Here is a 27,990-nt window from a genome sequence, read left to right on the forward strand (position 1 = left end):
GTATGGTAAATGTCCATAGAAAGATCTGAGCAAAAACATGTGAGCAAAGTGAGGTGGAAACAGATGATAGAGCAACGGTATCTGCCGTGAGGAGTTGTGGAGGGAAGGACGTTCTGAAACCCTGAGAGCATTAATGAAGAATGGGGTGGGGTAACCCTTCTGTGAACTCAGAGTTCGCTGGACTGCCTGTTTACGTAAGTGGACACTTAAGAGTTAGTCTAAACAGCTCTACTCATTGCGCAGTTCATGTTTAGCCCTGTACATGTGCTTGGGGAAGGAGTTAAAAAAGCCATATATGTCCTCCCACCTGAGTAATTTTAGGGGTGTACTTTGTGAGCAGCTTAAATAATTGGTCGGAGACTCAGCTATGGGTAGCCGGCTACTCTAGCAGGCTGTGCCTTTTTCTTCATTGTGTTTATTTTTTTCCCCTCCCTGCTGTTAAGCCACTTGGAAGTCATCCATCTCATTAATGTTCAATCATACCTACTGCCTCTCCCCCATAGTGCCCGTGGGCATGACTGATAGCCACAATAATTCCGGGGACTCCAGTGCTTAATGAGTATGTCCAAGGAGCTTAATTTCTTCTACAGCTAACCAGTTTTTAGTGGAGAAAAGGAAATTTGAGAGAAGTTGGGTAATTTGCTTTAAGTTGCTGGACGTGTAAAGTGTCCAGTTACATCTATTACGATTATGGGGCTTTTGGTGTATGTTTGAACGTTGGAGATGGTGTCAAGGTCATTGCTCGAAAATGAACGCTTCTGAGCACCAGTATGTTCACTCTACTCCACCCTCGCCGAGGCCTCAGTTTTCCTGTCCATTAAAAGATAGAATATTACAGGAACTACTATAAAGGACACATGGACAAAATCAAGGGGGAGAGTGGAGGTGGGGGAGGGAGGTGGGTTCAGCTGGGGTGGGGTGGAGGGATGGGGAGAAAATGCATACAACTGTAATTGAATAACAATAAAAATTTAAAAAAAAAAGAATATTTTAGGTATCGGGCACACATGCTCCCTTAAAATTGTATTGTAACCTGAAAGAGGTCCCGTCTGCAAAGGGTTTCATACTGATGGGACCAACATTTGTTGTCTGTCGTGGGGTTTGACGTGTTAGTTGTGGAACTGTGCTGTTTCACGGGATTTTATTCACCCATCAGTTTAACTGTCTTCCTCTGTTCCTTCTCCACAGAAGATTGATGCTTAACTTGAACTGGTTTTTGCATTCAGTTTTCCTTCTAAGTTTGCTAACTAAGGAACAAAAGGTAAATTTTTTTCTTGCTTTTTATCTTTTGCTGATTGTTTGATATTAAATTCTACATTGGTATTAGAAATATTAATATAGCTATCCTAGGTAGGAGCCAAGCTCTTTTTGAATGTATATCAGGTGAGCTTCCAGTAGTTTTTGGACTTTGAGATTGCATACTTTTCAGATAACTTTTCTTACATAACATAGCTAGCTCCTGACCTCCTTCAGAATGTATCTGTGGTTCCTACATTTTACCCTCAGCAAAATTTTCTGACATTATGTTCTGGTGAAATAAAGTATTCCCCTTCTATATCCCAATGAGGGAATTAGTTTTAATTATCTCAACTTTGAACTTGTATTTGTTTTTGCTATGTCAAGAGATGGTCAACTGCTTGCTTTACAAATAGCTGTGCAATGGTCTTCATATTGGATAAAAAGATAATTAATCTGCACCTGTTCATATTTTTAATTGAATTTATTGGAGTTACACTGGTTAATAAAATTATATAGGTTTCGAGGGTACAGTTCTGTAACACATCATCTGTATTTTGTATTGTGTGTTCACCACCCAAGTCAAGTCTCCTTCCATCACCATTTACCCTCCGCCGCGTACCCACTTCCACCTCCCCCCATCTGCATCCTGTCTTTGAAGTGGGAAGGATAACAGACTGGGATAAAGGGCCCAACAATCGTCTTGTTTCCAAAGTCATGGGCCAGCTTTTCCAAGAAGCTGTTCTGCAGATCTTCATACAAATGGAAGTGACAACAGACTGCATCTTGAAGCAACCAGTGCTCTGTGAGAATATTGTTTCATGGGTTAGACACTCTTAAGCCATCTAGAAATGACACAAGAATATGAAGGATGTGTCTTTCTTCTCCCATCCTCTTCACTCTTTGCAACTCCAGAGAGAAAATGAGGTGGTGCGCAGTTTCCCCTCTCATTGCCCTGCTGACCCTCAGGCAGTGACACTTAGCAGCAGACTATGACAGGCGCATCTGTTTGGCACTGACAGAGTCTTGGTTTTAATTAGAGCCTTAGTTGGCCATAATAAGAATATTTTAGTCATGACGGTTATGTGTGTCAGAATTGCTGAATTGATCTTGAATTGCAGCAATACAAGTTTAATGTCAAAAGAAGAGGACATTGACAGCCGGTTGGCGGAGAGGAGGACCACACAAGATTTGGAGTGTAGTGTGTTTAGTCTTGGATTATCACTTTTCGGAGGCGCATTGATAAGCGAGTTGGTCTAACCATTCAGCTGATACTCCTGAGCACAATTTGAAACCAGAAGCCTCAGCCAGGTTCCCCAGGTGCTTCTCCATAACCAGCTCACCGCGACTGACTTCAGGCGTTGTTCCTGGCCACATGAACAAGTCTGGCATTTTACTGCTTTTCCTTAACGTGATTCCCTTGCCTTTCCTACTGCGTAAAGATCACAGTAGCACCTTTTGCTTTCCTGGAAGCCTGCTCTCAGGGCATGGTACCCTTATTTAAAGCTGTGAAGGTCAGAAGTTGTTGTTTCTCAAGTCTTTTGCAAAGTCAGGTCCTGAGTCTCAGTAAAGATGATATCTCCTTTTTTTCCCAGAGTGGCAAGTAGGTTTCAGTGGCCATTTGTGGGTTTGTATGCATGCCATTAAGGTCTTGTTTCTAAAAAGAACTTAAAAGATTTATGGGCATTACAGTCACTTTTCCCTGTGACCTTACATCTCAGAGATGGTAGCTCGAGGGTATTACAGAGGGCTGGCACACCTACCGGAATGAAAAAACCAGCAAACACCTGAGAAAGCACACCGTCAAACGTGTTGCAAGAACGACCAGTTGCTCTTTTCTACTTGGTGATCATTGTTTCTATTATCTTACTTTACAATTTTGCGCTTGAGGAGGAAGGGGACTAATTTTTATTTAACACCCAAGTTGTGTCAGCTAATGGGCCAGATGCTTTATAACTATCTCATTTTTCCTCACTTTATAGTACTGTTCTCACTGTAGGGTAAGATGAGGAAACTGTGCACATGAATGAAGTATTGTTATTAGCTAGTGGAGTTGGAATTTGAATTCAATTGTGTTTTGGCTCAAAAGATCTTGTATGACATTTATTTTATGACCAGAGAAGAGATTGCATTTCTTTTGTTTAAAATGGTCTAACAACCACCAATTCTTTTCTACCTAGTTATTTACTTTCATACTTCTCAGGCCCTTGATCTCTGTTTTCTCTTTTTCCCTAGGGGATTTTCTTGAGCTCTTCATTTCCTTGCATTTCTAACTTAGCTTCATGTGCTCCTTCTAGAGTTTCCCCAGATGATCTTCCCCTTCCTCTCTCCCTCACATGACTAATGGTCCATCTGGGAGTTGTTTTTCAGGTCAGGGAAGAGGAAAGCATGGGAGGTAATTCCCTGAGCTCTTTCTTAATATTTTGTTTTTGTTGGACTAATTTACTTTACTGGTTGACCATCTACTGGAGCGCTCTTGCTGACATGATGTGGTGCTAGGTGCTTAGGAAAACAGTAACCTCTCTTCTGGCCCTCAGGAAATTCAGGAGTTGGTTTGGGAGTTAAAGTATGCACAGTTAGCATTGTCATAAGTGTCATAAGGCCATAGATTTTCTAACCAACCAGCCAGCCAACCAACCAACCAACCAAAACCAACCAAAACCAAACACACTACTCTCTTTAGAGGAGGAGGGGAGCAGACATGCATGAAGTTACTGGAGGAGGCTGGGTGGCTCTCAGTCCTGGCTCGGGATCAGAGTGTCCTGGGGAGCTTCTAATTCGCTCGGTCTGGGGTGGGGCAGGAATCTGGGGTTCTGACAGGCACCGGGATTTATGCCATTAAGGAGAGCCTTTTATATTTGTTCTCAGAAGCAGGTTTGTTTTTATCTTCTGAATAAGCCTTTGCATGTTCCCTAGCCTACTGTGAAGTGGCAGTCGTTGAACTTGGAGTGCCTTTTGTCTAGTTAGGTCTGCTAATGTAATCAATGATTGACTTAAGCAGAATTTCCGATGTGGAAGTAAATTGTCTTTCTGGACGTTCATTGTAGAGCCTAGTAAAGTAGACTTCATTTACATGTGTATCTTCTGGGGTACATTTCTGTATCCCAGGCATCATGCTCGATGGATTTACACTTCTTACCTTAGTCTTTATCAGAGCTATATGAGTGGTACTGTTGTTACCGTATTTTGCATACAGGAAAATGGAAGTTTTGAAGGCTTAAATTTTTGCCTTAGGTCTTAGAGCTAACAAATTAAAGAGCCCAAACGCAAATCCCTGTCTGCCTTCAGAACCCATACTTGAACTTTGCTGTGCCAGGACCAGGCCAGAGTTTCAACCGGGTTCTCTTGGTGACACTGAGAGGCAAAGGTTACAGTCAGTGACTAGTCAGTCAGCAGTTTTTAGGATCACTGGGGAATGCAACTCCGGGCAATGGGAAAACCATGAGTGTATTACTTCCCAGACATTCATAGACTGGCGTAGAGGCCCATGCTCAGCCCAGGACAACAGCATTGTTTAGAAGGACATTTGTTATAAATTTGGGAACCAATGTATCAGAAAAATCTAAGATACCTCTGGTTTTGCCAGTACAGTGATTAAGAGCGTAGGCTGTGGGAGCTGTTTACATTCATCCCTGAGCTCTGCCAGCTCTGTGGCCCCAGGGAAATAACTTCCCAGTCCTCAGTTTTCTCACCTGTCAAACAAAGATAGTACCCAGATCTTCCTCAAAGAGAGAGGAGGATGCAATAAGACAATGTGAAGGACTTAGCAGAGTATTTTCTACATAGTAAGCTTGAAATGTTGCCTTCACTATTGCCAGTCAGCAGGATAGTCATGGCCGTATTTAATGTAAAGCTTAAACAGATGCTCCGAGTGGAGGTGGTCGAGTGATGGGGTGCTTGTTACTTTGCCTCGTGGTGTTGAGCAGACCTGTGTCATTGTCCTAAGGTCTATGTCCAGCCTTTAGGCAATGTAAATATACTTCAGAATTATAAAAATTCTAAATTCACAATACTTTTAAACATATCAAAGTGGTTTGTTTCAAAATATTCTTGCTTGTAGGTAATATGAAAGTGCATTAGGTAGTAAGAAAATTGATTACCACATTTTCTTAGCAGACACGCCTTCGGGTAGATGTAACTTGAAGATACGAGGTGGAGTTGTGTGTGAAACCTGTGTGTTGTGTTTGGTTGTACGGGTGCAGCCGAAAGAGATGTCAAGTGGTAGTTTACGTTCAGAAGAAAGGTTTGGTATAACCCTGCACATCTGGGGGTTGGTGTATGAAAAAGATGCCTTTAATGTTAAAATGACTTTTAAGAAATAACATTTATTTAACCAAACCCTGTTTTGTTTATTTTTTTTCTATAATATTTAAACTCATCCTAAGTTTTCAAGAGAAATAATGTTATGGAAAACTTACTGCATATGGTGGAAGTGGGAAACCATTTATTTTTTTAACAAGGGCTCAGAACTGTGCAAAAACTTCCTTATAGGATCTTCTAAATAAATGACTTAATTAGCCATTACTTGTTTTTTGAGATTATGAACATAGACTGTTTGACATTGTTGAGGGGCAGCATGCTTCTGTTACCCACTGTGGTTGGGTCAGAGAGAGGGCAGTGGAGAGTGCAGTGTGTGGGCACAGGTGGTTGGAAACCTGTGGGTGACGTTTCTGTGCAGGGACGTGTGTTCATAACCTTCCCTGCAACAGAAAGTGACCAAGCACCATCCCACCCCCATCCTAAGTTCTGTACTTAAGTTGGTCCTGCATTTTCTACAACCACAGCAGGAATGTCGTCCTCCTTTGTTGCATTGGGATCAGCGCATAAATGGGAGCAGATGATTTCTAAGAGTTTTTCCATGTCTCGGATTTTACGATTCCTTGTTATCACCCGATAGTACTGTCATAATGACTGAAATAACAGCTGAGCGCTTGAGAAAACATTTCGAAAGTTCTTCAACTGATAGAAATCCTTCTTTTACTAACAACTTCTGAACATTATTGAGAGACGGTTGAGATGAGTGTCTCTTTCCAGCTCTTTCTGGGATCCTGTGTTTGTGAATACTGAATGTTACATACCAGATTAGTTCTTATTTCTTCCTTTTCAGTGGACTATGTACTTGAGCCTAAGAACAATAGAAAACAGCTTTCGCTTTTAGCTGTCTCAACTCATTCTAACCTCATTCCTAGCTTTGCCTAACTTTATAGTTTGTTTTGGCTGCAAAATCCTGCCCGCTTATTATCCGTTATAAAAATGTATTTTTCCTTTGGTGAGGGGAAAAAATGCAAGCTATCACATACTTACTTTGGATTATCTTTTCCCCCCATTATTTTCCTAACTCCTTGAGCTCTCTGTTCATGCCTCTGCCAGTCCTCAAAAAAAAAAAAAAAAAAAAAAAAAAAAGTTGGCTGAGTTTGAGGATAGCTGAAACATTTTTTATGTAGGAGTGGTTTGTACAATGTGGGAGGTTTCTACTGAATTCTCTCTGAAGACATCATTCAGTAGCAGCTTACTGGTGATAACAGAGATTACTGTTGATGTCTTCACTATTCCGGGAAAGTTCTAGGTTTAGAAGGAGTCTGTTAAGAATTTGGGCTTCAGTATAGAAACCAGGAAAAACTTACTTTGTTATTTGAAAAAGACCTAGGTAAATATAAACCCCATTGTATGACTACATTTTTATTCACTTTGCTTTGCGGAATTGGACTTTATTAAGCTGTTAGAAGGTAGAAAAAAGGATCTATGATCTGCCAATATTGTCACAGATGGACCTCTGTCATGTAGAGTCACATTATTCCAAAAGAGCACAAACTGACCGAGAGGGGCTCTGGGCAGATTGCCGAGAGCTTTGTTTCTCATGTCAGAACGAATTTGCCACCCTGTTTTTATAAGGTACCAGGGGTGGGGTTATCTCCTCCCCCTGCCACTGCCCAGTTATATGAGTGATAGATAAAATTCAGCAAATATATAAAAGAGGAAGTAATTACCTATAATCCCATTACCTAGAGGTAGTTAACATTTTGGTTTCATTCTAGCTATTTCTGCCTTATATATGGTTGAGGTGTACATAGTAGAGACCTGGGGAGTGCGATTGACAGTGTGGAGGCTCGTGCTCAGCCTAGGACGACAGCATTGTTTAGAAGGACATTTGTTATAAATTTAGGAAGCTCAGTGGATAGAGCATGGGCCCATGAAGCAAAGGGTCACTGGTTCGATTCCCAGCCAGGGCACATGCCTGGGCTGTGGGCCAGGTCCCCTCTGGGGGCACCTGAGAGGTAACCACACACACATTGATGTTTCTTTCCCTCTCTCATCTCCCTTACCCTCTCTCTAAAAGTAAATAAATAAATTTATATATATATATATATAAAAGAAATACATAGTTGAGAAGATCAGATTTATATGCAATTACCTCTTTTTTTTTAATTGAAGAAAGTGTTCTCATGTTGTACAGTTTTTCTAAGTTATTATAAGGGGTAGCATATTCTGTTGTTTGGAACTATCAGTTTTAACTAATTCTCTATTAGTAGACATTTAATATTCTTTTCAAAACAAGTCTTCCCCCTCAATCCATCATTATTTGCATATAATAAAGTAAACTTATTTGGTTAAAGTTTGAACATCTTCAAGTTTCTTTGTACAGATTGGTAAATTTGTTAAATTTTATCCAAAATGCTTATGACCACTTTATATTTCATGCCTGTCATCTGAGCATGGAGTCTTTGCCACACATCTTTGCCAGCAGCGGGGGCTTTCACTTCCCTGCCCTTTCTTGGTTTACAGGGGAAAACTCCAGTGAGATTATACCTGTCTCAGAAAGGCTGTGACCGCCTAGCCAGTGCATCATCTCCTTGGCCTGTTTTAGTCTGAACCCAATTCTGGGACTTCTTGACCATCCTTTATAAATATTATTAGCTAAGCTTCCTAAACACATGAATGCTTGTGTTAAACCAGATCTGGAAGGCTTTTATTAAAACCAGGTTGTCAGTGATAGTTAAGCAAGCATTTGGGAATTCCCCGTGAAGGAAAAAGAACACCCAACAAAGCTATCCGTGTTTATGGTGGTGTCTGCCCATCCCTTATATGTGTAGCAATTACTGTGGCTGGACCAGTTTGTGCCTCCAGAAGAACCAGTCCAGAGCGTTCTCCCGTTCCCTTCATCAAAGCGAACAGCTGGGTCATCTCCCCGTGGCCCTGTCTTTTGACCATCACCGGCAGGTTCTCGGCTAGTTTACAGGTTACAGGCTTGTTTAGACATCTTTAGCTCCGTATTTATTGGCCATATTCCTGTTTTGTAGGTGAAACATTTTCTTAAGTTAAAGTTTTCTTTTTCTGGGGTTTATTTGTGTGCTCTGAAATGCTGCTGTTATTGTTACTGACCTCATTATGAACTCACGGATCCTACCCAGGAGGGACCTGACTTTGAGAGTGAAGAGAGAGCTGATGCAAAGTCTTAAGCAGGCAGTTGTCATACAGGTAACAGAGCTGCTTCTGATTCATAGAGAGAAATTGTTCTCTCTGGTGATGCCACGGTAAGTCTTTTCTTTAACCAGCGGCCACTTATCCTGAGGTCAGCCCAGTACCCAAAAGGGAGGGGAGATGGAGGCACTGAGTCACGAAGATGTCACCTGGGAAGATGTCACCTGGGTGGCGCGTCAAAGCTCTCGCACTTCTTTTTCCTAGGAAACTCCTTTCTCAGAGCCATCCCCAGTTTTACCTGGTATGCAATTTGAAGAAGTTTAGCTCTCTCTTTTCCTGGCCTCTAAGAAAGTGATCGTGACTGTTCAAAAGCCAAGAAGTAAATCTGGGGATGGATTAGTGTGTTGGAAATTAGCAAAAATCTAGAGTGCTTGAAACAGTGCAAGTGGATTTCACTAAAGGAGTTGATAGAGCAGTTATAAGAGCCATATATTCTTTTATTTGAAAGTATATTTATTGAAAAATTTTAACATGAAATGTATTACACATTTTGTCCAAATTATCGAAAATTCACATCAGGTATATCAGAGTCTTTATCAGGTTCCTAGGGTTGCTGTGACAAAACTCTACAAAACCGGGTGGGTTAGAACAACAATAATGCATCGTCTCATGGCTCTGGAGATCAGTCGGCCAACAAAACTAAGGTGTCCGCAGGCCCACTTCTCCCTCTTAAACGTAGGGGAAGAGCCTTCCTGGCTTCAGCTGCCTTGATGTTCCTTGGCTTGTAGGTGCCTCCCTCCAGCCTCTGCCTTTGTTGTCGCATTGCCACCTTCTCTCTGGGTATTTGTGTGTTCTGGATACAAATCTTTTATCAGATACTTGATTTACAGATCCTTTCTCCTTGTCGCTGGCTTGTCTTTTCCTTTTCTTAATACTGTCTTCAGTTTTAGCTCTTAATGTTTGTCTGTGATCCATGTTTGGGTTAATTTTTATGTGTGGTGTAAGCTAAGAGGTTTTTTAAAAATTATTTTTTTTAACCATGTGGATATCCACGTGTTCTGCTACCATTTGTTCTTTTCCTTTAAGCTCTGTTACTGCTACCTTTCAGTCTTCGATGCGCTAATGAGCAGCAGCCTGCCTTCTTTGAGTGGGGAGAGTGGGGAGGGGGTGGTCTTGGGTCTTAGCCTTACTTAGGGAGACCTTGCCCCATAGTTTGCTTTGTTTGGTTCTGATCCTGTTAAAGAAGACATCTACGGAGTCTTTATAAACAATGAGTAGAGTTTTAGCCAGCTTGGATTTAGCTAAGAAATTGCTCTGTTATCTCCTTTTTTGAGGGCGATTATGAAATCTTAGTTGAACACACAGTTCAGGTCAGATAAGCCTAGGATAGTGTAAGCTAAGTTGAACATTTGTTAAAAATAGTTCTAACACAAGAATGATGAAACCCTTCTTAAAACATTTTCTTTCTCCAAACAGTTATTTCTAACCATAAAAGTAAAAGATATTTATTAGAGAAACTTCTCAAAATTACCGAAGTATAAAGGAAAGCTGTTCTTCCCCCACCCCTGCCTTCTCAGCACAGCAGCACTTTGAATTCTGTGGGTTGGTATCGGGACTGTGGGGAGCACAGTTTCCTGGAACGATATTCGGATTCTCTGATGGATTCAGGCCTGTTTTCTTGCGTGGCAGAGAAAAGGTTAGGTGCTAATATTTGGTAGGCATCTATTTTAAGCCAGGCCTCATTCTTCACACAGCTCTATGAAGTATTAAAATTATGTTAGAATTCTATTTAAAAATTATCCCTCCCTCTAGCCTTCCTACCTCCCCCTTTCTCTTTCAGAGGCTTGGGTTAAATAATTTCCCCAATGTCATTCAGCCTAGTGAGTGATAATCTGAAAATCTGGGGGAAAACTTAAGCATCTTTTGGTTAAAATGGTTACCCTGTTTTTTTTTTGTTGTTGTTGTTGTTTTTAATGGTTTGAAAGGCTTTAAAAGAAGAACGGATCAAGTAGTTCTCCTGTTATTTCTTTTCTGGCTCATGTGGCCTGGCCTCCCTTTTATTCTCTATCAAAATTAGAAGTTCCAAGATCCCCTCATGTCTTGCTCAAATTAAGGATTGTTTCTCTTCTTTCAGTGCTGTGCTTTCAACTTCGAGAGGCTTAGTTTTGGCTGTGGTTTGTGGTAGTTGAACAGAAACGTAAAGGAAAGAGCTGGGGTTCTTAACATGGAAAAGTCCTTCAAGTGGATTGATTCCATTGCGATTTTAGTGTGTTGAGCACCAACTAATAGCTCGCTGTGGATCAGTAGGCAGGCCACTCAGTTTCCTCATCTGTGAAATGGACTAGCTTGCCTCAAAGATCCTTCCATGGCACTCCCAATTTCGTGTGTTAGTGGAACTATGAAATAAGTGTCTGTGATATGGTCAGACGTATGTGCCGTAGGGACCAGTGTTTAAAAACCTCTGTCTTCTCCTAAGTACCCCTAAATCATGAAGTCATTTGCATTGTGTTAGTAGGTAAGAAGCATCAATTGTAGTGTAGTCTGCCTTTTCTGGGGAGAGAGGGGGTGAGAGAGAGAGAGAGAGAAGGACATTTGTGATCCTGGTACCTACTTTTCTTCCTCCTTCCTTGAGGAGATGTGTGGCAATGAGGGCGTTCCTGACAGCCAGGACTTCCCATTGGCACCCAGGCTTTATCAAACAGCATGACTTACTCTAATCTGTTGCTTATGCTGTTGCCATAGTATCCTGTCTTGAAACAAAAGGTGGCTGATTTATTCGTGCAGGCATGCACATTTTCCTTTTCTACCTCATTGACATTTGCCAGCAGAATTTTTTTTTTTTACCTAATGATTCAGGCCAAGGCTTGGGGGTGTAATGAGTGCAGAGGGAGGTGGAGTGTTTGGACTCTGGACAGTTAAAAGAAGAATTCTATATAGTAACCCAATTTATTCTGTTAATCACTAAGCTGTGTTGCTCAGTGACTCAGGGCTTTCCACTTGAGCCAGCTACTTGTTGTATAAATTGTATTTATTCCTGATGAATGCTTTATTTCTCCTGAACATTAGAACTCAGGCTAGACCGGAGCTTCTTACTGCTACACCAAGTGCATTAAAAACAAACAAAACAGAAAACAGCCAAAGGTCACAGTTTTCAATGATCATCCTAGCACATTTGGACCAGTTAGTCAGCATTCAGAATGATGAAAAGTGGCTTAGGAGGTGTGCAAAAGAAACCTGAAAGGAAATACCAAGTGGATTATTTTCATCTCTTTTACTCTAATAAATGCCAACGAACCTTTTTTTCACTTGGTTGCAGAAGAAATCCACACAGAAGTAAGAAGTTGTTTATAGAGGAAAACCTTTATTTTGAATTGATACTTTTGCTTTTCACTTGTTCAGAAAAATTGGAAAGAAAAGCTGTGAGTAGTTGAGTGAAAAAGTAACCAACAAAACATAATCCTTTTAGAATATCTAGGTGGGGACTACTGAACCAGTTTTTAATCTTTTTCAGAAGAGATGGCCACATAGATTACAATTCAGTTAAGCCTCAGTGAGGTTAACCCCAGGGTCCCAGCAGTCCCTCCTGGTGAGTGGATTTTGTTCCAGGTGGCCTTCTGTTTCCTGTGGGATGTCTTGCTTCCTGGAGGCTTCCCTCCCGGCTGCTTCGCCCTGGAGTATTCTTTCACTGCAAAGAAGAGGTTAACTCTTCATATGGTACAGTCATCATAGCTGTTTTGAAAACTGTTTTACAGCTGAGGAAATGAAGGTAGAGAGAATTTGCACAAGGTCATGTCTATTGTTTTTCCATTTAGTGTCTTGTCTTCTCCTAAAATACATAAGACTTTATTATTAAACTTTTTTCCCCTAGAGTATTTAAGACTTTAGATGACTTCTTTTCCCTCATCTTCCATGTGCTTACGCAATCTCTTTGTGTACCGGAGCATTATCTGATCAAACAGTTTTTTGGAATGAACTGCCTCTGGGTTAGTTGTGTTTTTTTAAAGATGGTAGATAATTTTAAGGAATACTTAGCACAGTCGTGGGCCTTGCTTTTGAGCCCCAAAGGATACCAAGGAAAGTGGGGATCACTTGGCACTTTGCCACAGAAAGAGCTCCCAGGAAGAGTGGTAGGCTGAGATGGCATCCCTGCGAGTCAGCCCAGAGAACACCGACCGACATGTTCTAATTTTGAAGATGGAAACGTAAACTGATTCATCTTAGAATTTTTAGTGATCATTGAAGGAAAAAAATTGTTATATAGGATATTCTGTACTGAAGTATCATCTAATTCTGCTTGTCACAATGAGAATTCATTTAATTGCATCTTCCTTCAGGCTCCCATAGACTGTTACTTAACTTTATTATTTATAGTCCTTACCTAGTGATGACTTGGGGAGAAAGATCATTAATAAAATTCAGTCAGTTAATGAAATTACGCCAGGGTTGTGGAGAGCCAAACGTTATATGCATCTGTCTCATTGTAATGGCACCGCCCTTGACATTTTTCCTTTGAGTGTTTAGACTTGGCTGTACGAGTGCCCTGCCAGGTGAGCCGCCTGCTGTTGCTGGAGGTGTGATGGCAGCCGGCAGTAACGATGCAGACAGTAATTTGGGCCTGGAGAGTTTGGCCTTACTGTGAAAACGCCAAGGGGTCCTTCGAAGGATTTGGTCAGAGAATGGCCACACAAGTCATACCCAGATTGTGCAAGAGTAGAACCTTGTGATGATGTGGAGGAGGGGTTTCGCTCAGAGGCAGGGATAACTGTAGGGAAGGTAAGGGAGAGGGTGAGGACTTGAGTAGCAGGGACAGGTTAGGGGACACTGTAGAGGTAAAATAAACAGGGTTTGTCGTGGGTAAGGAGAAGGAAAAAGTTGCCCGAGAGCTTGACCTGAGACCGCTAATGAGGATGAAGGACAGAGACTGGGAGTGGAGAAGATGCGGTTGGCACAGAACGTGTCAAGAGCAATCTGCATGTGACAGTTGAAGCTGAGGGAATGGGACGAAAAATGTAAGTTGCCTAGGTTGTCTGGCCAGGTAAACGTGCCTTTTTCTTCCTCCCCACTCTGCTCAGCCCTTCCTAAAGCCCTGGGCTCTGAAGAAGAGAATTTAATTTAAAATCCATCACATCAGATAATCATTAGAAAGTTTCAGAAAGGGTCAAATGAGTAAAAATATTTTATGTCGGAAAAACCTTTCATGGCAGCAGGGGGAGGGCGGATCGTCAGGGGTTGAATCCCAGTCCAGTCCACCACTGAGCGAGTTACTTCTTAGGGCCCCACTGCCCTTTTCTGTGAGATAAAGCAGACTGGAACTCTCTTATCAGCATTTCCTTTCAGCTTTGATACTGTCATTCCTAGAAACAGGTCTCAAAAGCTGAGTGTATCCTAGCAGTAAGTATACAAAACAACATTAAAGTAAGATAATTGGTGTTTTACCATTTTTATCAGGGAGTGTTATAATAGCTTGCTTATTTAGTGCAAGAAAGAAGAGGTTTTGGGAAAGGATATGGTACTGGGAGCAGAAATCCTGCGTGTAACCCGTTACAGCCCTCTGGTGTTTGGGGGGACTACACCTGGTATTTTAGCATGGGGCTTTTGAGGCGTGCCTTCTAAACTGTAATGTGTCGTGGTCACTCACCTTTAGCTAAGTTTTACAGTGGTTTTCACGAAAACTGTTTTCTATTGCTCAGCTGGACTTTTTCAGAAAATTGACTGAAGGGGGAAGTCATTTAGATAGAGCTTTCACCAGTGTGTAGGAGTAATCTGTTAGTTAGTATTGGGGATCCCCTGTGTGACCATCGTAGAACCGGGAGTCCTGATGGGGAAAAGAGTCAGGCACGTGTGAACCCACGATGCCCACTTTTCCACTCCCAATAAATGGCACCACTGCCAGCCTGCGTCACGCAAGGCAGAACTCCAGAGTCATCCTTCATACACCTTTCTTCCTATTTCCTATAGTTATACATTTATCAGCAAAAGTTTTTGCGTTTAATATTCTTACTCTCTGTCATCTGCCCCCTTCTTCCATCGTCATCACTCTCACCCCAGCCCTAGCCGTACCCCCTTACTTGAATTATTGCCATGGCCTTCCAGCTGGAATCCCTGTGTCCAGTTCCTTCTTGCCTTCATTCCTTGTACTGTCATTAGGTAAATAAGTGATTCTTTTACAATAGAAATGTAATCATGACCCCTACTTTTAAATTAAGGACTGAATAGTTGATGGGGTCTAGTAGGCCCTAAATGGTCTGGCCCCTACACTCTTCCAGCCTCATTTCAGGGTATTCCCTCCTGTTCTCTTTGTTTTTGCCATATTTGTTTTCTTTTAGTCCTTCATATTCACCTACTCTCTTTTGCTAGGTTCTTTGTACCTGGGAGATTCTTCTATTTGATTGCTGCTTGTTTCTTAGCTCTCAGCCCGGTCACTTTCTCAGGGAAGCTTTTCCTTCACTTCCCCAAACCCGTACAACTCCTGTTGCTTGTTTCCACAAGGCCAGGTACCTCAGCTTTGTAATATTGTTGCACCTTTCTATTTATTTTGTGTGACTGTTTGATTTTTGTCTCTCAGTGGACTCTAAGCCCTCTGAGAATATGGGTGAACCTTCAGAGGATTCAGCATTGTCTCCACTGTACCTGGCATGTCTTCTAGCACATGGTAGGAACTCTGTGATTTTATGTTAAATGGCTGTGGGCTTTAGGTAATTAGAGGTCACAGAAATACTACTCTAATATGTATAAAGTACAAAGTTATGTGACCTGGATAGAAGTGGCCATAAATCTGTAAGGAGGAGAGAAAAATGGAGTTGCGGGATAGTGTGGACTGATGGCATTGAACTTGTGTCGGATGTGTTGGATACTATTATTGTAGACCGTGCAAGTTGGTCAAACCCATGGAAATGCAAGTCAGGTAGAGGAGAGTTCCTTTTTGTTTGGGAGCAAAGTCAAGGCCAAATCAAACAACGTGTGGGAAGGCTTGAGCCATAGTTTCCGTGACTTCATTGGCTTTTGTTGTGCTACTTGACAGGACTTTATGTTCTTGAGTCTGCATTCCGAACTGTAAGGAAGGAATGGGGAAAGGAGTAGCCAAAACAAGGGATGTGTAGTCAGAAAATGGCAGAGTCTCTGCTTTGCTTTTTAAAATAATACATTAAAAAAGAAAGAGCTCTACAGTAAACTGGAAAAGGATATGGACCTTGGTTTGATTCTTAACTCTTTTTTAAACAGCTGTTAAGCACACAATTTCAGTGCCTTTTAGTGTATTCAGAGTTCTGTAACAGTCGTCACATTGATTTTACAACTTTATCATCACACCTTCCACCCCGAGCCATTATGTTGACTGGAGCATTTAATAACTGCCTTATCTTAGATAACTCACCTAAGCTCTCTGAAGGGCAAATTCACTTTTTTTCATTTGGTCTCTTAACAGCCATCAAGAAATTGAGCTGGATTATCCCCTTCTTTGACCCAAGAACCTTGATTCATCTTGTTACAGAGGAGAGATCGTTGGCTACCAAAAATCACAGGTCTCTATGTATGCTAATAGGATAGGTATCTTCTCTCTTCTCTCCGTTCACTTGGGTGTTTTGATGTAGCAATGTTGGATTCATTTGTATCCATCTTTCATCTTGGTACATTTGGCCTCTTGTGTATCTCGTTTTAGCCATTCAGGGATTTTGGATCTTCCGTATAAATTTCAGTATATTAGAATGCTTGATGGCTCTTAGATAGTCGGTATATTTAATCATTTTGTCATTAGATATTTCCAGACCTCAGTAAAGTGCTCCTCAGTCTTGGACAGAGGTGGGATGGGGAAGAGATGCACTCACTATGATGGAAACCTTGTTTCCCATAAGTATTCATCAGTTACTCGTTTTACCTTGTTGCTGAAACCATTACAGGGGTGGGGTGGCCATACTGGGAGCTGTGGCACAGTCTCCTCTTCCTGAAGTGCTTGCCCAGACTCCTGGAACAATACCCGCTTTAACCCAGAAGCACAGCCTGTGGCTGTAGAAACACCGACAGAAGCATGTGCTGGAGGAGAGAGAATTTTGGTCATACTAAAATCTAAATTTTAGTCATATATTTGAGGCCACCAGACTTCTTCACTTTTGCTCACAAGCATATCATGGGAGATTTGGATATCATGGGAGGTGTTTGTTGAAATTTAGACACACTATGAATCCAGTGGATGAAAAAAGTTACTAAGAAAAAACGGAACTCTGGTGTGTCTTATTTGACACTGTATGCTGCTGGTTTTAGATTCTTGCTTCCCTTTCTGGGGCTCACAGACCAGCCGTTTGTGTCTGATATTCAGATAAAGTCAATTCGTTACAGTTTATGGAATCTATTTTATTTTATTTATTTTTTTACTGCAAACTAATCTTCCAACTCTTATTCTTAAATAATCTTTTAGGACTCAGAAAGTATCTCTTTCTGGCCTGTGACTCCTTTAAGTCAGGCACTAACACTTTCTTCATATCTTGGGCTGTTAAAGTTTTCTTTACTGTTATTTCTTCTAGTTCATGTAAGCTCAAGTTCATTCTCATTGGTGGAAAAGGAGGAAATAAAATAGATAAGGACTTCTTTGAGGTACTCTCTTTTGTACACCACCACCTGATCACGAGGGCTTAGATCTTCCTTACTTGTTTTGTCTTGCTTCACACCTAGAAGAATAGAAAAGCCCTTTTTGTAGTCCATGACATTTTTCTAAGCTTTCAGGTCATTTTTGGAGTAAAGAATCATACCCTTCGGCCTTTCCATTCTAAACTATGGTAAGTTCTCAAAATCAAAAGTGTTTAATTGTTTAGTCACTTGGATATACACACAGAACATTTTAAACAGGCCTTTCTGCTTTGGTTTGGAGATGACTCTTAATAAGGTGTTAGAGATGAAAACTAATCCTGACCATTCCTTGTCAATCAGAATCCAAAGAATAAGGACTGTAGTGCCTCACAGTATATAGGAAACATACTGCCCCCACTTTCTGTTTTCTTACGGCTCAGGTTTGCAGCTTGTTGCTCCCAGGGTGAGTCAGTCATCTCACGGGAAGTTACTGGCTCTGAGCTCTTCCGGAGCTCGTGAACCTTCCCTGGAAGGTCCACGAGGTTATGGCTCTGGAGAGGAATTTCTCATTCCAGTCACCACCTATAGCAATAACCGTGATTTATTATCTACAGGGTGCCAGGCACTGACTGTAGCTGAGCTTCTACTTACATTTTTTGCTTAATCCTCCCGAAAATGTTGTAAGAAAGTATGATCTGCCTTTTTTTTTTTTTTTGACTGACCAGGAACCTGAAGCTTAGAGAAATTAAGTGAAGTGCTGCAGAGCTCATAGAAATAATTGATACCAGCATTTTTATCAATCTTCTCCAGTAATTTATCTAAAATAGTAAGAGGCACAACTAGAATTCTAATCTAGGTCTATTTGACCTTGAAAGTGAGTGATTTTTCTCACTGCTATTGTGGGCCTGTTGTGGTGTGGTACTGTGCCAGGTGCTTTAGAGAATAGGAAGTTAAAGAAAATACATTCTAGACCTTTAAAGGCTTAAAAAAAGAGAGTGCGGGGAGCCCATTAAGAGTGTTTTAGAAGAAAGGACCTTTCATTCTTTTGGGAAGCAGTGGGGCGAAGCTGGTCATCTATGTACAGACTTGGAGCCACAGTAGAAGTGGGTGGACGTTACCTGACTCGGCACCGTGGTATCTCGTAGTAGTCCTCAGCTCCTTTGTGATCGGTCTGTCCTTCTGCTTGGACATAGTTCTTTCCTCAGGCTTGTCTGGTGCAGACGTCTGTTGTGTGGTAACAGACAAAATGATTTGCTTTTATATTAGGCTCTTCCATTTACTATGTCTGCCTTCACGTACAGAACTGGTGCCCCGGGTCAAGGATGACTTTGAGTTGTGACTACTTTGCTTCATTTTAATGAATGCCCTACCTGACCTTTCTAAGTCAGCGTGTCATGAAAAGCGATGTGAGTGTTTGCCAGGTGGAAGTAGGTCCCTTCAAGGGGCGAAGCATCTGCTTTAAACAGGTATAGGGAAAAAGACCCCCACTAACTGTTAAAGTATCCCTTCAAAGTAAGTATCCTCTTTATCCTGACTTTTAATAACTTGTGCTTATTATGGAAATTCTAAAATATGTAGAACTTAACTCTTTATGGAAATTTTAGAACTTAACATAGAAAAATAGAAATCACCCAGAATCACACCTTCCAGGAATAATCGTTGAACTTTCAAGCTGTCTGTACATGAATGGGACAGCGAATTTGTGGCTTCATCCGAATGGAGATTGGCTGCCATCTAAGAGCCAGAAGTTTGCCACGTGAGTTCAGTTAATGGCCTGCTAAAACAAGGAAAAATTAAGATCCTTTGGAGGAATAGAATAACCCAGAGTCACCACAATATCCAGGATACAATGTACAATTATTCAGAATATGGAGAAACAGGAAAATGTGACCCATTCTGAAGATAAGGCAACGGAGATCGATCCCAGGATGACCGTGTTTTGGATTGAACAGATAAGGATTTTCTATGTCCTAGTATTTACTGTACTCAGGAAGAATTGTTTGTAATGAAAATCTATAAAATTTTGGCACAGGAATAAAAATGTGAAAGAAGAAAAATTGTCTGAAATAAAATTTTTACAGGATATGCTTAACAGAACTGAGATGACAGGAAGAAAAGAAATCACCGACGTTTTAGATCAGTAAGAATGATCTAATCGGAAGAGAGAAGAGATTGAACAGTGAGCAGAACCCCAGGGACCTGTGGGACAGTTTTACAAAGGTCTGCAAATGTGCATGTAATTGAAGTTCTAGAGAGAGAAGAGAGGTGAATGGGACAGAAAAAAATCTTTGAAGGAATTGGGATAAACATTTCCTAAATTTAGTGAAATAATTAAGTACAGAAATTGTTACTGTTTGACACTGTTTATAACGAGAAGGGCAAAAAGGATGAGTGTAGGGCCTGAGAAGAATTGAGGCTTGAATGGCCTATTTTCCCTCAAATGTCTGGTCTTAACAAGCCTGACTGATTTCCACCCCTGTAGTGTTTCTTTCTGGGCCTTACACAGCGCACTGTTACGAGATCGGGAGATTAAGTTGCAGCCAAGACTAAATGCACACGATGGTAGAATATGGTGGTTTTTTGAAACATGCCAGGGCCGGTTTCTTTTGGAGGTCTGCAGTGAACACTGGCCCTTTTTGTGTGTGCTGCTTTTCCCTTTGCCTTTCTTCTTCGCTTTCCTTCCCCACTACCCTCTTCTTGTTTCTGAGAAAGGGCAAAAAGGAGACTGATGCATTTGAGCTGGACTGGCTACATCAAAGGCAGTGAGTTCTATTGACACCAGAATCAGCTTTGGCAGAGAGCAGCCTCTGGGGAGGCAGGCTTTTGTTGGGTCTCTGCTTTTCTCTCCCAGATGATGTTGGTGGCACTGCTGGGAGTCACTTGGCAATGAGTCGTCCTTAATGTGCCTTGGATGAAACATGGCAGCCAGAGTCCTCCGATTCTGACCTCCACCCTTTTACAAATGCATGCTTGCACACTCACACACAACTAGTGTGCACTGGCGAGGCCATGCTGATCGTTAAACACTGTGTATTAAGCTTCATCAGACCAGTGAGCATCAATATGCAGACATTTCCCTTGCCTGTCCCTCCTGTCCCTGTGCCCATCCGTGAGTGTGCACCAGTGTGTGTCCTACACGGGAGTCAGGGGTCCGGTTGCAGAGTCTGGGAAGTAGCACAGCCAGCCGAGAGTTAACAAAGAAAGAGCTTTGGAGTGAAGATGCCTGCAGGGTCTGTCACTCTTGAGCAGGGTGTCCTTATATAAGTTCTCTGAACCCGATGTCCATTTTCTTGTAGAACAGGGATAATAGCTACTTCCCAGGAGGTTTTGAAGCTTTAAAAAAAAAAAATCTGTATAGTAATAAGCCTTCTACCTAATTATTTATTCCTTTGATTTCCTTCTGGTTTCATCATAACCAATTATTTTAGATCATTTCTAATTTTGCACATGTTTTGTGCCATTCTGTTTCCAGGAATGGCTTTCGAAGAGGGAGTTTAAAACTGGTAGTTTCTTATTCATGTATCTTTGCAGAGTGAAGAATAAAGCTCAGAGGTCCCAAGATTGTACATCTAGTAAGTGGCGAGGCCGTTATTTGACCATATCTGAATGTTAACGAAGCAGTGTCTCCTTGGAGACTTCGTAACTGAGTTTTTAGATTGCCCATCTCTGGGGTATTCTTTTTTCTCTTCTCTGCAAGCTTTATTTGTTCCTTGCTCCGACCTGGGATGGTGATGAGCGTCTGTAAGGAAAGGTCACGGTATGTGTGTCTTTAGTCTGTCCACCTTACTTTGTAATTGCTTTGTTTTATGATTTTTTCTCTTCAGCTTTGTAGCAAACTTCTGACTGCTGACTTCCTGTATGAAAAGTCAGTGTCCTTTTCCGTATATGCCATGCAGTGGCAGGCTGGCCTGCTCCTTAGTACAGTTTGTGAAATTTAGTGTAGTATTGATAAAAACAGTAGCATTGCCTTTACTGCAACTTCGAACAAGAAACACTCCGTGTTCACTCTCTTTAACCTTGGGTATTGGTTTTGAAGCTTGATTATTACAGATTTTTGTACACATTAGGGGGAAAACCTTCTCAGAAGTTCCTGTTGCTTATGTAACAGCAACTAAATTTTGGGGGCAGCAGATTTTAGCTGGCGGATACTAGCCTGTGTTTGTGTAGAAGGGAGTCCTTTACCAGCTGATTCTCAGGCTTGTAAACATTTCCAGTTGAATGTGGGTAGGGACATGTTGGTCTGTTGAGTTGCTTTACTTGTTGGGTAACCGTGCAGCTGACTTTTCTGTAGGCCGTTATCTGCTACTTTGGAAAAACAGAATAGGGCGCATCTGTAAGTTAGTTTACAGTGGTAAGTTTGGGGAGAGATGAAGCAGATGAACAGTCTGCCGAGAGGCCTTAAACAAGCTTACGTCTCTGCCTTCCTCTTCTTCCTTCAGTCTTTTAATTATTGAAACACTACGTCCTCCACCAAGACTTTTCCATTTAAATGAATGAGAACTTCTCTCTCTTCTCGTCCTACTGTGTTCAGTCCCCATCTCACGAAGTCGCCCTGCCTCATTTGTGTGTATACCTAAGGTAGCCAGTATTTCTGCGTGTGCCATCATGGCGTGTTTGAGCTGGGAGGAACTTTCACATTTATACAGAGTCCAACTCCTTCCATTCACAGTATGAGAAATGGAGGTCAGGAGCCACGCTGCAAACTGGAGGCAGTAATGTAGTAGTTACAGGTTAAGAGGATGGGTTTTTGAGTCAGATCTAGGTTCAGATTTTGGCTCCCACTCTTTACAAGTTGTGTAACTTTAAAAAGGTAACTTTAATCATAAACCTCTCCTTTTGTAAATGGATTAATGTGAGGATTAGCAGGTGCCCATGAAGATGATGTTGGCTGTTAAGTTTTTGTAGTTGATAAGCCGTAAGTTGTCAGAACTGTAGAATTAGCTTGTTCACTTTTTGGATGAACCAATGAAAAGAACACCTATTGAGTGAGACAAGAGGCTACAACTTATCAGTCAGTTAGTTGCATGTATATGGTGTGGTTTTTGATGGATAAGAGTTCCGAAAGCCAGTGGATACGTATGTTTACCACCTGGTATGATTCCAGCGTGTGCTTGAGAGAGAGAGAGAGTGGAGGGTGGGGCATGTTTTTTAAAACGCCCTGGAGTTTCAGAAATGGATTTTACATGCCGGGAGGCAGCTTGCGATAAGAGGGTGAGATCAGTCGGTATAATTGGAGCTTGTCGCTAATCCTTGTACTCTGTTCTCTGAACATTTACAGTGTCCCTATTTCTGTACAGACAGATGAGATAGAGAATGACCAGGTCTCTCCATGGAAATGTCACGTGCCAGGCTGGGGAGGGAGGAGCCCAGGGTGAGGAGAACGTGGGACAGAGCCTGCAGGCAGCTGTAGCCTTCATCTGTGCTTAGCTTTTTCCTGTAGTAGGTACTGGAGCAGTTGCGTTCTGTTTAAAGCTTCTAGAGGTGACTTCAGAATGTGGTCTTTAGTTTGTACCAGCATTTGGGAAGGGGAACAAAAGGAAAGAAAGAGGAATCAGAAATATATATTTTAAAACTATGAAAAAAGTTGACCTATGAACTTTTATCTCATGGGGTAGGGGCTGAGACTGGGTTGGCCTGTGGTTTTACCATTCTGCTTCCTGCTGGTGGAGAGCCAGCCACAAAGAAAACTGTTTGGAGCCCAAGTTTGATAGTTGAAAACACCTTTTTCCTCTTAGAGAATTGGTATTACTGAGGTTTTAACTTTAAACTTCCAAAGCGGTGCCTTATTCGAGTGGGATCTTACTTCCTAAGGATTCTGCTGTGGCTGGGCGAGTAAGGAGTAAGGACTTTGTTTCCTGGTTTCCCATCTTGCATGGCTGTTTTTTTTTTTCTCCTTGTCGGGTGTCCTGAGTCAGGTGTGCCTGTTCGCTGCGCTGCTGTCAGTGACAGACAAGCTTGTAGCACATCTCCGTGGTGTCTCCCGCGTACCACAGCAGCGCTGCAGAGTTGACCTACAGCAGTTCTCAGAGGCCGGTGCTTGGTTAAGTCTGTTTCCGACCCGGGGGAGAGGCCCTAGAGCTAGCAAGTGGCTGGACTTCAGTTCCCTTCTTCCACATCGCCGACCTGCAGTGGCCACGGCAGTCCATCCTTTAGTTGGCACTGGATGGCCAAGGAGTGACACAGGTTTTTGGAGCAACCTTGGTTCTTCCATCTTCCAGGTCAGTCTGGATTTTGGCCATCTTCTAACCATGAATGACTGACCTCCGCTGAGCCAACTGTGTGCTATGGGGGAGGGGCGCGGGGGGGGGGGGTTCCGCTGTGGGGCCTATTTAATTTATGTGTCCAGTCAGCCAAGATCTCAGCTCTCTGGAGAGTTTATTTGGACTATTTATAGTTTGTTGTTCCGTCCATAGTCTCTGTCTGGAGCACACACTCAAGTATTTGTTGAGTTGGATGAGTTCCCTTTATTGCCTTTCACACATCCCTCCTTTGCACACTTTCCACCTCTTCCCCTCCCCTTCCCCTTTGAATTGCTTTCTGGATGGCCTGGCTCTCTTGAAGACACAGGCGCCTGCTTCTTGCTGCTGCTCTCACTCCCAGGGAGCAAAACCTGCAAAGGGACCGCTTTACTTTTAGGACAGTATGCTTGAAGATTGTCAGTCTTTTGTCCCTAAATTAAAAAATATATATTTTGTAAAGATTCTCAGGAAAAGTATTCAATTGAACTGTACTTTATGACCCTTGCATCTTGTAACATGATTTTATGAGAGCACCTTTTCTGAATTTCGAAGCGATACAACTTAGAGGAAAGTGTATTGTGCGGTACAGGCCCATTTCTCTCTTAAACATGTTAAATATTCAGCGTCTCACACGCACAGGCGTAGGACCCGCTTCTGCATTCACTGAACACGGCAGTCACTGTGCAGGTCTGTTTCGTGCCACTTCTCTCCTCACATACAGCGAGATGTGCTGAAATGTTTTAAAACAACGGGTTTGTCTTATGACAGATTTGTTTTTTTTAACTTAGTTCAACTGGGGAAATTAATTTTCTATCTGTGCATTGTTTGGCAAGTCATTAACATATGTGGCCCCCTAAGAGTTTGCAATTCAGAGGAATGCCGCCGACAGTTTGAAATTCAGGGAGTAATCTCTAAAGTTTCTCGTGCATCAGTTATTTCTAGTTCCACAACAGGTATAGTACCACCCAAATGTATACTGGCAGTCACTTTTTAATAATTTGATGAAGAACTGCCTGTTTAATCATTCTTTTAAAACCATTTTCGATGAATTGATCAAGGCAGGAGAAACTGCTGAACATGGTTTTTTTAAACCTAGTAGTCTATATTAAACTCAGGTGAGATCTGATCTTACCCATTATCATAGTATTGTCACACATTGTGTTTGTTTTGCGAAGCAGTATGTCTGAACTGAAAGTGAATTATCTTTATTAATAGCCAAGCAGAATAAGCCACAGCTCTTGCTAGTGACCATTTTCAAAATGCATATGAACATCCTCTTCTTCCTCTACTCTGTGTGGACTTTCCTAGTGCAGGTTGGGGTTCCTGCAGCACCAGCTGGTGAGAGGTGGAGAAACAGTTAGACTGTTTCATTGAAGACAATGTCTCAAAATTCCTGTGATGAAATAACTATTTTAACAGTTGAAAACATTGAAACATTTCTGTTACTTGTTTCTAACACCTCTTCTGTCTGCCACTTGGGAGGATAATCTGATAGTGCTTTTTGTCCCGTAATGTGCCCAAAAGGTGGGCTGTGTGTCACTGAAATAATTCCTAACACAGTAGCCACTCCAGGCCCTGGGCTTTGTCCAGGTGAGGTCATCCAGCTCAGGAACATCCACATTTGTGCCTATATTTAGTCTTTCGAAATGATTTATTATTACTTGGGTTAATGCATTGGCCTGCTTGCTTTTTGGACGATGAAGGACATACAAAGGCTTGAATTTGGCAGTCACTTCACCGGATATCTATTTTAACCCCCTCTGAAGTTAATTTACATAAAGCCCAGCTGTCTTTGACTTTTTCTAAACTTAAAGTCTCTTATTCTTATTACCATAGGGATAAGAGTGTCAGCACTCACTGAAGTTACGGTCTTGCTCTCCTGTGTCCTGTGCACCTCCTGGCAGCCTACAGTTCCGTTTCCTTTGGATAACAGGATGCAGCTGGGGGCAAAATTCTCACCTGTGGACGAGCCACCATTTGGAGTTTTCTTCTCCACATAGGTCTTTGCAAAACAGCATAAACCATTTTCGCAGGAAACCACAAGCCTGTGTTGAACACCAAAGGAGACTTGAAATAACAGGTGCTTGTGTTCCTCTTCCCAGCGGCAGCAGCCATCGCGGGAGAGCCTGCACGCAGTGCTGAGCAACTCTTTGCCTTTCCCTCTACTCCGAGCCTGTCCAGGCAGGTGCTGCTGTGCCCCCCACGCCGGTTCTGGTTCCACCTCTCTGGCCCACTCAGCACAGTGAGCAGGCTGGGTTCCTACCACTTGGCAGGATCCATACCACCTTTAATGAGCTACTAGATAGATTAAACTTCTGGGACTAGACTGACTTCAGACATTTTGATTTTGATTTTTATAGCTGTGGATCCTTTGCCATCAGATGGTACAGAAAAGTGCTGATTATTTTCTGTTTCTGCTGTTCATATCAGTCAGGTATTTCTTTAGTGTTTATTGGGCGCTCAGCTTGTGCCAGATGCTGCAGCAGGAGCAGCAGGGGTGTGGAGTGCTAGAGACATCTGCAGTGTGGTGGACTAGAATAAAGGAGTTAAGGAGAAAAGGCAGGCACAGAAATAAAAAGGGAAACGATGTAATACATTATGCGACTTATTGCGGGTTGTGTGGGTTAGACTACCAGCAATCACCCTAATGCTAACATCTGCAAGGGTGGACGGCATTGTCGTGAACCGAGGGTGAGGATAGGACTGAGCATGGTGCGTGCAGCTCGCGTGCAGGAGCTGGGTGGAAGGTGCAGGAGGGGAGCAGAGTGCTAACACGCTGCACAGATGATGCCCTGAGCACTGGGCACAGACAGCAGAAGGGGGCGTGGGGAGCCTTGGATGGCCTCTGAGAGTCCGCCAGAGTTACAGGGCACATTTAATATAGCACCGTCTCTAGGGGGGAGGTCTGCATTTCCCTCATCAGTACCCTTTCTTTAGAGTTAGGGGGCAGCACAGCATTGGGATGGTGCAGGGGATGTGGCAGTCGAATGTGATAGAAGGTTAGGGCTCCTACCAGGCAATAAGAACAGGAACTTAACTATTTTCTTTCTGCCTACCACTGTGTTAAATGGTTCACACACATCTTTTATTCTTTTTTTCACCCACTTTACAGATGGGAATAAAGCTTGGCACTTACATATCTTGTCCCAGTAATGCAGTCAATTACAACTGAAATCCAAGTCTGTGTCCTTCTCAGAATTATATTGCCATTCTCATTTTTATCTTCACATTTTTCTGCTAAGGCTTGTTTGGAATTCTTAAATACTAGAAGGTTGTGTGGATGACCGACTGCATGAGGACTGCAGTCATCTGCTCCTCTGGTATCTTCATTATGCATCAGAGTGGCCTGCAGAGGGTTGGGGTAAAATAAGTATAATACTGAATTTTTTACAGGAGAGATGTATCGAGCTTAATCTCTAAGATGCACATGTGCGTCTATGGATGCAGGGTCTGGGCTTAGGAGCCCCAGGGTGCAGGGGCTCCACCTTTCAGCTTGGGAGGTTGGAGGCTCTAGAAAAACCAACATGGTTACTGTGCCCCCAAAACTGTAACTACATTTTACTTTTAAGCTTTTCTCCCCCTGTCTTGACTCGAGGCAGATCTTAGTGCCATCTCCTAGAACTTCCTAAGGAAAACAGGTTGGTACCCCCAAAGAGCCTCTCTCAAAGATTGTTTACTGCTGCGGTGGCAGAGGGGGAGCCACAGAGTGTAAATAGCATTTAGGAAGGTTGAGTCAGAGGTGCCGATGGAGCATGGGGAGATTTTCTCAAGCTGATAAGGCCCTGGCACTCAAGTCTGCAAGCAGAGGCAGGTCGACTGGCAGTGAGTCCACCTTGGGGAAGAAGGGTGCCATGGGCGCCTCTGAGACCCCTTCTCATCCTAAAGTTCTGTGGCTGGTGGGATTTGGCCCGCATTTAGGATGCGGACCCCAGGGCCTGTGGAAGTTGATTGGGAAGCCAGGCTTCCCTCACAGTACCTCAGGGGGAGCCATGGTGGGGTACCCCCCTGGCCTTACTGTTCGTAACACACAGCAGATACATTGCTCTCTCTGGGTTTGAATTCAGGCTGCGTGATTACAAATTTCCAGTGCAACCTATTATGAATCTTTGAACTTGCACTTGTGAATGGGTGAAAATTTGAGCTGAGCTTAAAAAAATTTAAAAATCCCCCAACAAAGCAGAGATTTGTTGAGCAATGCCATAACCATTGTTTGGCTGTGATTTCTTTAGGGTAGATCTATGCCCTGTGGTTTGTATATTTTCTTCTGTCTTCCTTCTTTGGCTCCTAAGGCCACGCAGCTTTGAGGTATGTGAATTCACAGGGGTGGCTCTCCTGACTTCTCTCCCGTCGTCTCCTGCTTGCACTTCTCATTCTTCTGTATAGATCTTAACAATTGGCAGAGGGGGGTTAGAGGGTGGAGGGATTGAGCAAAAAGGAGAAATGACTCATGGATATGGACGACAGTGTGGTGCTTCCAGGGGGAAGAGGGTATAAGAGGTTAAGTGGTAACGGAAAAAGTACAATTAAAAAAATTAAA

General features: G+C 42.4%; 1 protein-coding gene across 10 annotated transcripts in view; it reads left to right on the forward strand.

The window, feature by feature from the left end:
• Positions 1–27,990, forward strand: part of AKAP13 (A-kinase anchoring protein 13) — a 230,064-nt gene that overhangs the window by 20,683 nt on the left and 181,391 nt on the right. The window contains exon 2 of one of the 10 annotated variants that reach the window (XM_045196387.2): positions 1,189–1,261. The exons of the other annotated variants lie outside the window; for them this stretch is intronic. The gene's annotated coding sequence lies outside the window, so the exon portion shown is untranslated. The remainder of the gene's footprint in view (positions 1–1,188; positions 1,262–27,990) is intronic. 10 annotated transcript variants of the gene reach the window in all.

The sequence above is a fragment of the Desmodus rotundus genome, chromosome 10 (assembly GCF_022682495.2).
Source record: "Desmodus rotundus isolate HL8 chromosome 10, HLdesRot8A.1, whole genome shotgun sequence".
Classification (NCBI taxonomy): domain Eukaryota; kingdom Metazoa; phylum Chordata; class Mammalia; order Chiroptera; family Phyllostomidae; genus Desmodus; species Desmodus rotundus.